The 12091-nt window shown below is 42.4% G+C and overlaps 1 protein-coding gene across 30 annotated transcripts in view; it reads right to left on the bottom strand.

The window, feature by feature from the left end:
- NRIP1 (nuclear receptor interacting protein 1) overlaps positions 1 to 12091 on the bottom strand; it is a 109695-nt gene that overhangs the window by 67732 nt on the left and 29872 nt on the right. For 8 of the 30 annotated variants that reach the window (XM_083836309.1, XM_083836327.1, XM_083836311.1 and 5 more), the window contains exons 1-2: positions 8608 to 8765; positions 1970 to 2054 (exon numbers count right to left, since the gene is read on the bottom strand). The gene's annotated coding sequence lies outside the window, so the exon portion shown is untranslated. The other 22 variants (XR_014584442.1, XR_014584443.1, XR_014584444.1 and 19 more) reach the window with 10 other exon arrangements.

The following is a 12091-nucleotide window of genomic DNA, read 5'->3' as shown; positions in this document are numbered from 1 at the left end:
AGTTTTTAATCTTCATCCGTATCTTTTTGTGAGTTGCATCTTTTGAACTTTCATGTAAAAACAGTATATCTGCATAAACTTGAACATAGTTTATGAATTTTAGCTCAATGCTGCAGACTTTTCTTTGATGTATGCTCAGATTTAGACAACATGACTGCCTTCCCCTCCTGTAAGTTACGCAGCCCCAGCCAGACCAACAGTTATGTTTGCAAAGCTGTACTTTTCTGCAGGAATCCAAGTGGCCTAGAATTCTGACTTAAAAAAAAAAAAATCTCTAATCAAGAAAACTACTGTGCTCCATGTTAAAACTATTTACAACACCATGCAATCCAAAGTTGCATACCAAGACAGGTATTCTACAGCATAATGCTGGTTAGAAACGGTGGAAGGAATGCCATCTCTGCCAAAATTACCAGACAACTATGCACTAACAAACATTTTCCTCCTCAAATCTTTAGCTTAACCACCATACTGACAAGCTGATACACACAATCCAAGACCCTAATTCACAGATGGCATAAATTTTTGCAACTCTGAATAGAATGACTTTTAAACACAGGTAACAATTTGAGACAAAGCTTTCAGTTACTTAGCTATTTTTGAAGACGTGAAACATTTCAACAGCATTGTTGCCACAAAAGCCACTGTCTATTAAGTACTATCAGGGTTGTTTAAGAAACCATCTCTTGCTGACCATAACAACTGTGAAGTTGTAAATAACTATTAATTTTGTTCTAATTCCAAGTGTCTACCTTACCAGTTCTGAGATCAGCAAATAATGCAATTAACTTGCCTGTAAATACAATTGCTCAGACAACTAAGCACTATAACAGTGTTATACTTTTTTTTTTTTTTGAGTCAAACAGGAAGCATCACAGAAAAAGAAATGGATCCCTCATTTTGATTTATCTTTATTTCCAAAACACTGCTTTTTGATAAATCCAGAGCTGCTCCGCAATTTAAAAAAGCACAAACATTTTCTGATGATTTCACTATATTCAACTATTTCAGATGCTTAAACTGCAGTACATCAACCAATTCTATACTCAAAATGAAGTCAAACACCACATTTATGAAAGAAAGAATATGCTATATATGTTGTGTAGTTACAGTGGGTATGCTAGAAATTTTTCAGGCTAGGATTTGATATGACTGCCTCCAGCGTTCTAGGCCTTCCCTACTAATGCTCCCGAAAATTGCCACTGGAGGCAACACAAATGAGTCCTAAGAGAGACCAGAAACAAAACAACAACTGCTTGTCAACCGTTACATGCCCAAATTGTATTCTTTATGCTCATCAGCATTCTCAAGTTCTTAGGCATGCACGTACGGCCCACTGAGTACAGCAGGGCTACTCAAGTGAATAAAATTACTCACAAACCAAAGTACATATACATAAGCAATCACTGGACAACACTTGGGGAATTATTCCCTAGCATCAGAGAAAAAGAGGATTTAGAAAATGGGAACCAAGGGAGCACATACAAACAAAATGACAGTGGTGTTAATGTCTGCAAGCCATTGTAATGTAATATCTAATAATGATTTTACTGTGACAGTCCCTTGTCACAGAAGCTCAACTTCGATCTGTTTTATTTAAAAAAATAAAAGATTGTAACACAAGTTTTATTTTATCTTTTCTTTCACTCTGAAATTACAAGCAAATCTGGTTCTTCTCTATTTAGCAATTACCTCCCAAACAAGTAGGCTAAATCTTCAGAACTTACCAGCAAATTCCATATAAAGCACTCAAATATTACCAAAAATATTGTCTTTAATCAGCACACACTTCAAAAAAAGGAAGCCTGACATCAAAAGAGAGGGATTATCTTGAAAATCTACTGTTTTAAAACATACTGTAATCTTAAAAGACTCGTACAGGGCAGAAAGTTATATGACAGATTTGGCAAGACAAAGAAGAAACCCAAAACTGAAGAAACAAAGGAAACAATTGAAACAAATCATTTACCTTGAAAGTGGTCCCATCAGGAAGGCTCTTCCTTCAGGAGTCCAAGGATGCATTAATTTTCTTCCTCAGCAATTCTATGCTTCACCTGAAAGAAGGAACAAAAATTACCCTATGAAAATCTGCATACCAATTTCTCCTCTTCCAATCTATGTCTACCTTCTCATTATTAGCGTAACAAGAAGGGATGTTTTATTTTGAATGTTTCAAAATAAAAATGTAGCTCCAAACATCAGAAACCAAAGTTTTCCAAATAGAACCATTCGTAAATCAATTACAAATAACTTGCATTGCCTATACTTGTATTGTCTAGATAATTGGAGAGCATTTCTGCAAGAACAAAGTCCATGTTCAGCTTTGATTCAAAGCCACAGTCTTGTTTTTCTTCATTTTATTCGAAAAACAGCCGTGACATGAAAGCCCTCCTTCCTATGTAGGAAGTACCACTTAACACTTCAGACTCACACCTATGAATCTCAGTCATATTTTTAAGAGCCCTTTAATATATACAAGAAAAAGATGAGACCATAGTATAATTGGTGAACAGAATGCCCCCAAAATAATTAGAAAAAACAAACCAATAGAAATGAAAATACTTGTTTTGAGATATTCAGGAATTAAATAGTGTAGAACAGTATACTTAGAACATGTTATCCATCGCAAGTACCACTTTAAAAGTTGTTCTCAGCGCTTCTCTACTATTTCTAACTTGTACTAAAAGATGCAAACTTACAGGTAGTGCAGGTCATTGTTATTTGTACTACTTAACCTTCAGTAACAGGGCTTGTCACAAGAATAATGCTCATGTTAACTCCTCTGTTTCCAAGTTGCCACCCTAAGCAGCAAGTTTATTATGCATAAACAAATTTAACTATAATAATATAAAAAAAAAAAACTCTGGTTTTGCCGAATTTAGCCCTTCTCTCGTTTCGCACAGGTAGGGTTCCCCTCCTCCTTCTCTCACTTTTAGCCTCTCTTCTCACAAAGCCTACAAACAAGAGCTTGTTAAACACAGAATTTCTCTAGCATGGAGGACTCCAAGGATGGCTACTGGGGCAGTGAGGTAGAGGGGAAAAATGTGTGCTTTGCAGGCAGCTTACAGCATTGCCCCCTTCTACAAAGCCATTTGGGCTAAAGTCAGTTCAGAGAAAACATCTGACTACTGTAATGTACTACCTGGGAAAAGAGATACAGGTGTTGACAGAAGGCTCATCATCCAAAGACGACCTATTCAAAGATCTCAGGTCAGTGAAACAGAAGCACAGTGGGCTACTGTTAACATCAAGATCCAACAAAAGCAGTGGATCTGCTATGCTGAAAAATAAGTAAATACCCTGAAATACTACATGCAGAGACTATTTCAGATCCTTCCCCTAAATACATCATGAAATAAGTCATTTTGCACCACAGAACAATAGCAAGCCTCAACATTCATATTCAAGTAGGAAAGAAAAGATTAAATTACCATTGCAGTCAAAATAAAGAGAGAAGTGACAGAGGTACAGTGACAAATGCAGCAATAAACATCATTCAGAAGTCTTTCCAGCCCCATTTGACTGAAAGAGGAGGTCAGCTGGATGATGGAGCCTCTCGTGACCAAAGAAAAGAGGGACAAGAGCAGAACATCCATGGAGCAGAAGGAAGCTGTGCTTTTAAATTTATATAATAAATTAAGGCGATCGGAGAAAATTATATGTATTTGAGAAAAATAATTCATTTCAGTGGTTCTGTGCTATACTATAGATGTAGACAAAATGTTTTCCACCACTGACAGGTGGTTTTATTTAAGTATTCCTACTTCCATGAGAAGACAGATTTCTATCTAAGGGAGAAACCAACCAAACAAGAAAGAACACCACTGTATTGCCATCAAGGTTCAGTGCATACACAAGATTTCCTTTAGGTCAGCATTGAGCAATTTTTGTATTGTTCCTTGTGACTACAAAATGTTTATAAGAATTCAGAGAAAAGAACAAAAGAATTTGCTATTTCTGGGGAAAAATAAATCCACATTTCTTCAATGACATTTGAAAAATTCTTTGCTAGAATGGTATTTTATTTGCAAAAGCTTAACAGCTGGATACTTGGGTTTGCGCACCTTAGTGGTTGACTGTTTCTCTCTTCCCTATTATAAGTTACTGAAAGTGTGATGCCATTAAAAATGCAACCAGAACAATCTCCTGGGACGGGACTGATCATTTATTTTCACCTCTGTAGAAGGCTGAGCTCACTTCATCACTAAAGAAGTGTTTTCCCTTTCCCTTCCAACACCATTTTCACAATGAGGGTTGGGCAGGTAAAAGAGGTAAAAAGCCAGCAGCTGTGGATTACTTACAGATCACTGTAAAAAGAATCAGCATCAGAGCAACAGCATCAGCCTAATGCCACACGGAACTAAAATACTGTTTTTTTCTGACAGACATGTCTTGCACTGTTCAGCACTGACATTCATCAAGTGCTTTCTGAGGTCACTTAAATGATCTCTTCTTTGTTTTTAAATACAAGGTGCAGTCAAAACTCAAACACTTTACACCCAGCATCTGCCTGGTCTGTTATGATCACCTTCTCGCAGCTTTCCTTCTTGAGAGGAGGAAGAACGTGCCACCCGAGTTATTCTCCCAACACTCAACTTTTCTACACTAAACCTCTTAGAAACACACAGCTAACGGAAGACATGCAGTTTCTGCTTTTAACCTGATTTTGTCTATAAGCAAAAATGTTCTCTGCCAGAGACAGCGATATTTAGAAGTGAAATGTGTGAAAGCAGAACTTCTCTCCAGACAGGTAATTATTAAACAGGAGTAATGAGTTCCAGGAACGATTTCAGCAAGAGACTGCATCCTATTTTGGGACAAACTCTCCTGATGGCTCGCAACTGCTTCTTCCCCTTCCACACCACACAGATGTTTACAGGAATATTAGCTTCTGTTCTCCTTCTTTAACCATTTAAGTCAAGTGACATGCAACAGACAGCCAAACAAATTACCACATTAATTATTCCAAGTGCTATATAGGTCTGGTCACATTTCTCAGTGTACTTGAAATAAATAATCCAGAAACACTAAAACATATGCATTCATCTTTAGCAAAAGAATTCTTCCCATTTTTCTGGAGGCAAATCTTCCCATTATCAAATTCAAGAGTTTATGTGATCACTGATGTCCACTTAAAATATCGTTTGCAAATCTTAGCGTATTATTTTCTAATTCAGTATTTTCAAATGCAATTATCAAAATCTGAACACCATCATATCCAAAAGATGTCACACACACTTATTAAATACATTACTTGTATGTGCTGTGGGCAGACCAATACAGCTAGTCACTGACTGTATCATGTTGGCCTGTTCGCAGGAAGAGAGAGCAAACCACAAATGCTATTACTGTTACTCTTCTTTCTTTGGTTTATGGCTATTTAGACAGACTGTCAAGTTCATATTTTTAATATTTTTATCCATTTGTGCATATTCTTTTGCACATTTTCCTCCTGTTCAGACTTCACTCCCTACCTGCATTATCTTTTTACTCGCCTGTCATTAAGCCCCTGCTGAGCAGTAATGATTTATACTTCAAAATTCACTCTTCTTGTCCCAAAAGAGCATTTACCCCTTTTTCCCATCCACGGGATGTGCATCCTGTTCATCCCATCCACCACCTGTAACCCAGCCACACACCTCACACATCACGGAGCCCCAGGGGTGCCGGGCAGCTGCCACCCCACCACTCTTGGGGCCGGTGCCCCCACGCCGGGTGCTCAGCTGCAAACCCCACACTCTTCCCTGTCTCCCTTCTGGAATCCCCATACATTCACATGCAGGAATAAAAACGCAAGCCGTTTTGGTTCTGAGGTTCAGGCTGGTTCGTAAGAGCTATTCTAAAATTAACAAAATATTAGTCTTCAAGTCTTCTCTTGCAGCGAGGCGTCAAGCACTACCACTACCGTTGAGCAAGACAGCTGACTGTGGGAAATGCAACTCCCCAGCTTTGCCTTGGGCAAGTTTATACATGTGCTTGGCACAATGCAAAACAGAGTTTATCTTTTAATATAGTAATGTGCTGCACTGTCACCGGTAAAATTAACAGTGCTCTCAGTGCTAACAATACTACAGGTAGCATTACAGAAACCTTATGCCAATGTTCAAATACAGGAGGAAAAAAAAAGTTCTCTCTGAAAAGTCAAAATAAAGCTTTAAAGCAAGCCTTGGTCATTTATTTTAAACCAATCCCACATTAAATAAAACCTACCAGCACATATGATCACTATTAAGTTAATCTGTGTTTGAGTCCTGTAACCTTTACTGAATCAGTTTAAGAAATATATGCATCTTCGATGTCTTTTACATAACAGGAGTCATCCTAAACACAGCTGACTATCAAATGCTGCAGGTGACACAGCCTACATTTAAAGCACCTGTTTTTTAAGCTTATGATATAAAAACATCTGTTCACTTCTTTATCAACATAGTTTCTATGATTATAATAAGTTTTTGTTATTTTTACTCTCCAGTTTTGTTTAGCATTATCTATCGCATTAGAAGAAGAAATAATTACGGAGAGAAAAGAGGAAGGGCACATTCTCATCTGTTTATTTTTATATTTTTTTTTACCCTAAGACCACTAGGGGAGAGAAAAAAAAAAAACACAACAGTCCAATTTGGTTACTTAAAAAACATCCATCCTGCGTGGTTCGGCATTTGAAAGCATCTTATATTGTGTGCATGCATGATACAGAAAAATCTTAAAGCCACTGACAGATCTCCCTCATCAGATAACTCAGAACTGCAGGCCAGTCAAACAAGAGGTCAGTTTTCACCCCAGCCTAAAACATGCAGTCACTACTTGTTACTTCTTCCTTCCTGCTCAACAAAACTTATACCTGTGTATGTGTACATGTATATACACACATACATGTATTAATATATATACATAATATATACATTGATATATACACACACACACACAGAACACATGCATTTAACTCACAAAAAAACTGTCTTGCCTTGTAGTCTATCCCTGGCCATACAAACGCTGATAAAATAACAAGACAGCCCTTCTCAACCACAAGTTTGGGAAGACAAATGCCCCAGACAGCAGAAGTCACAGATCTGCCCAAGCACAGCTCTGAACGAGAACTTTTGCTCTCCGAGACGTCCGCTCCGGTTGCCCATACAACAATTACTCAGATGCCACTAGATCAGATTTAAACCACAAAATACTCCCAGCTCAGAAAGCATGTGTCATACGGCTTCTTAATGTGTCACTTTATAGTGTGTTCAGCCAGGCCCACGAGCAGCGCTTCAGGTTGGACTATTAAAGGTTTCCAGCACTCACTCAGGGATACCCCATCTTTCCTCCCTACGGATCTTTGTAGGCTATATCTGCACGCTTTGTTAAGTAAAGCCTTGTAACATCTCTGAACATTTATTGTGCCATGACTCAGTTAAATTCTGATCAGCCAAGGAGCTCTCAGGCACCGCAGGCAGGTCCTCCTACACGAAACGCAGAGCGGTACGGTCTCCAGACTCCAGAAAGATGATGCAGAAGGGGACAACTTCTACTTCAGCTCTCCTAACACCAGCACACTGCCAAAGCCAGAAATTCCCCCGTTTTTTCAACACCTTCAACATGCATCAAACATTTCAGCTCGATTCTCCTTTAAATTAAAACATTGTGGATCGGAATCCACAACAAGATATAAGAAAGGAACAAAACCGATGCAGCAGAGGCACGGTGCTGCCCCTCATTTTGCCCACGCTCTCTTTTTACCCTCATTTTGCCCTGCGTCTCCTCGGGCTTCCCTTTGCTCCCAGTTAATTACCGAGCGGCACTCGCACAGCACCAGCCGCCTCCACCACCTTCCGCAGGGATACGGCGGGGGGGGTGAAGAAATCACCTTTAAAGGGCTTCGGGGATAGGAAAACACGCCTGAAAAGTAACCTTTAGTCTAGAAGGGAAACAGCGACGTTCCCGCGGGGCCGGCGCGGCGGAGGCGATGAGGCGGCATCTTCATGGGCACCCGCGGCCGCCCCGACCGGCGGCCAGGGGGAAAGGGGGCGGGGGGCGCCCGCAGGTGGGGCTGGGCGGGGAGGCAGGACCGAGAGGGAAGGGAAGGAGGCAGAATACGGCCTCGGCGCTGCCGCGGGCGGAGCCTCGCCGACCCTGGCCTCGACCCTGGAAGTCTCCCTCCAGCCAGCGCTCGGGCTGTAAAAGCCGCGGCCTCCCCTCGCTCACACAAACACACACGGCCCCCCAAAACTTCCAGCTCGCCCCGTAAGGGGGGCTCCCCCCCAAGAAGCCGTCCCCGCCGCGGCCACCCCTCGCGGGGCTCACCCCGGTATTGTTCGCTCCCCGCCGCCGCCCGGCAGCGCCGGCACGGACAGGCAGGCAGGCAGACAGACAGACACACGGACACCGCTCCCCTCCACACACTTGCACACGCAGCACCGCCCGCCCCGCGGCGGCTCCTCCCGAGCGCTGCCCGCTGGCCTCCCCCCTGCCTCCGCCGCACGGCCGCGGCGCCCGGCCTTCCCCAGCGCCGAGCCTGGCTCCGCAGGGACCCCGACCCGGGCAGCCACCGGGCCGGGCCGAGCCAAGCCGAGCCACCCCGCTCCTCCCCGCTCCTCCCCGTCCACCCGCACGTACGCGGCGAGCCGAGCCCGGCGAGGCGCCGCTCCCCTGCGCGGTTCGGGGCTCTGCTGCAATGCCTGCGAGGCTGACTTTCAAAGCCTAACCCGCAACAGCGATCCTCCCCGCCTTCCACCTCGCGCGGCGCAGCCCGGCTCCTCCTCCTCCTCCCCCCTCTCGCGCCATTCATCTCTTCAGCCAAGTTTCTTAACCCTTCTCTCACCCCGCCCGCGGGCCGGCACGGAGGGAGGCCGGCAGGGATGGAGGCAGGGGAGGCAGCACCCCGGCCCAGACCGGACCGGCCCGCCGAGGCTCGCAGCCCCCGGCCGCCAACGTGCTTGCGAAGAACGGCATAACGGGGAAGGGGCTTCTCGTGGTTACCGCTTCTTGCCGGCTCAGCGCTGGCATTTTCCGCCTTTCCTCCCAAAAGCACCAGCTGGAAACTTTTTTCTTTTCTTCTTTCTTCTCCTTCCCAACAAGCCTCCCGGAGCCTCCCGCGGCCCGCCCGGCACCCGCGGCGGCGGCTCCCGGGCGAGCCGGAGGCGGAGCGGGCCCGGTCTGCCCCCCTCCCCGAGCCTACACCGGCCTCCCCCGGGGCCTCCCCCCGCGGCCCAGCCCTCGCGGCCTGCGGCGCCCCGAGCGCGGCCTCGCCTGCCGCGGCCGGGGGGGCTCGGCTGGGGGCCGGGATGTGCCGCGGGGGAGGCAGCAGCTGCCCGCACCCCAAAAAAAATGCGGATCTGGGGAGCCGGGGCTGGTGGCCCCGTGCCAGTAAACAAGGAACGGGCGGCCTGGGACAGAACCTCCGAGAAGAGGCGGCCTCCATCTTGGTGGGTGGCATCCACGGCGGCCTGGAGGCAGCCTTTGCTGAGGGGGCTGCACTGGGGGCTGCTTTGCCGTCAGGCTCCGTGCCCGCCGAGGAGTGGGAGAGCCCCGAGACACGCAGCCGACTTGTCTGCTGAGACTAGACTGCAAAAAAAGTGCGTGACCCTAGTCACATCATCCATGTGCCTCTGCAGTGCCCGTGTTTAAAACGAGTCTCGATGCTTCGCGTGTTGTTTGACATAGGCTTTAGGAGACACATCATACTTCGCTTCTCTTAGATGTTAAAGACTGGAAAAGGAGAAGCAAATTTGTTTATGAATCAGTTATGAACTGTGCGATAATATCTGTGTCAACATATGCCAGTATTTTAGTTCTAAAAGTCATGTAAAATAATTACAAGTGGTACATTCAAACATCTTTTCAGGAAAAAAAAATACCGTTAAAGAACATATTAATTTCCACTTTAAAGAAAGCAAAAGGGAGTCACGCTTGTGAAAAGCCAAGTGCTTTAGCTTACAGATACCATGACTGAAAGTAGATGTAGGAATGTGAAGCAAAACCTCTTTTGCTTTGGAATGCACGGATTGTGTACAGGCTTAGAGCAGAGCGAGTAATGCACTACTTGACCTATTTTTTGTAAGCCAATGAAAGATTTAGGTTAACTTAATCATCATGTGATTTTAACCACTTTTTTTCCAGAAAAGCAGCAGCATTTTCTAAAGCTACTGCGTGTCACATTATATATACATGACAGTCTCTTTGAGGGAATGTCTCACAACACAAGCTGATCGTGCTTCCAGTAAAACACTGATTTTTGCTCTTCATTTGCATAGTAGTGTCATTAGCAAATTCTCATAAAGAAATGATCTTTAATTTTTTTATTTCTCAAAAAATCTTTATCTCAAAAATGTTTCATTGTTAAGCAGCTGAATTGTCTAGGGGAAAGGAAATTTTCTCATTACTGCAGCAATTTAGCTGCTATTTCAATCAAGAATGTCTGTAGTAGAGACCTCTTTCATTCTTAACCTTAGGGAACTTATTGCATAGATGAGAGACCTACAAAACGAGGAATCCTGAACAAGCAACGGAAAAAATGCTCGTGTGAAATACTTGTTAAAATGCGTTTTGTTAGATAAAATATAGTTGGCTGAGGAAACAAGTTCTGTATGGTAAAATGAGATGAGATTGTATCAAACAATGCTATATATCGATTTAGCAGATTATTTCCAACCCTTAATATTCATATCACACTGAATTTTGCCCATTACAGTTACCTAAAGTATGAGAATCAAAACAAGTTAGGAAATAAATGCTCTGTACAAGTGAAGAACGTACTGCAGCACACAATGAAATCAGTCTCTCAAGAAGTATCAAAGTGCTGATGTGTATTTGTTGGCTTTTTCTCTGCAGTCTTCAACCAAACTTAAATGCACGCTCACTCTCCAAGCATAAAAGATGCGCGTCTACCAATGCACCTACCTATCTACTACCTGGGGGTGGTGCCTGTAACTTCACTTCACTATAGACATCGCAGAAGGAGACATTCTTTCAGTTCTTCAAGGGGAATTCTTCATTATAAGATCATCTGTAAATTGAAGGCCAATTATGACAGGAAAACATATTGGTTTTGGATTGGTCTTGGAAGAATTTTATATTTATAGGGGTTATGTTAGAAATCAATCCTAGAATTGCAAGCATGTAGATCTCTCACCATGTTTTGTTAGTCATAAATTCACATTTGGTAATAACAGTGAACCAATTATTTTTATATTCATAAATATATATAATAATATACATGTGCACTCACACACACTTTACAATTGCTAACCATCAATTTCAAAACAGAAAGCCATGATTTTGATCTATGAGAAATTCTGGCAAAATCTAAATGCAATTGTAATTATTACATTCTTGCAGTTCAAAAAATTAATCTTTGTGACTGTTTTAAAAATGGTTAAATAAAAATCTTGACTTACCCCAACTTTTCCTCTGGTTGCTGTGGTGGCTACAATAATGCATTTAAAATGATGAACAAAGCTACAGTTCCAGTAATGAAACATTGTCTTTATCTTATCTTGCTAAAAATAAAACATACGTCTGTGCCATACAGTAACAAGAAATATATTATTTTCAAAAAGAAAATAAAAATGCCATTACATGATTTCCAAATATGTTAATACTAATTATATCATCTTTAAATTGCATAAAGTGTTTTGAAGAGCTTGGGTGAACTACAGTTGCTTTTATTTTGGTTTTCTTTTCTCAGCCTCTCAAAAAACTAACGGCTCTGAAACTACCTTTTTCAATCAAAATAATTAAGGCCTTGCTTTATGACATGCAATCATCATATGAAAGGCTTGGGACATGGTTGAAAAGCTAGCTAGCTTTACTGAAATTCATTTACAGCCAAAGTCTTACTCTAAAATACTATGTCAGCCTTACATAGACCAATAATGAAATTCCATCCTTGACTCAGCCTAGTTCAATTCATGTAATATGTCAGATTAGCCACTATTTGGAAGGTACCTTCACAGAGGATTAGATCACCTAATATTCCAGAGTTTATGTAGGCACACAAAATAATAATAAAAAAGGCACACAAAATCATCACTATTCAATAATTGACTTCAAAGGAAGTTTGCCTAAATAAGTGTTAGTTGTAACTTCCTCCTCTGTCTGA

This window comes from Anser anser, assembly GCF_964211835.1.
Source record: "Anser anser genome assembly, chromosome: 1".
NCBI lineage: Eukaryota > Metazoa > Chordata > Aves > Anseriformes > Anatidae > Anser > Anser anser.
This window is presented reverse-complemented; position numbering and strand designations above follow the sequence as displayed.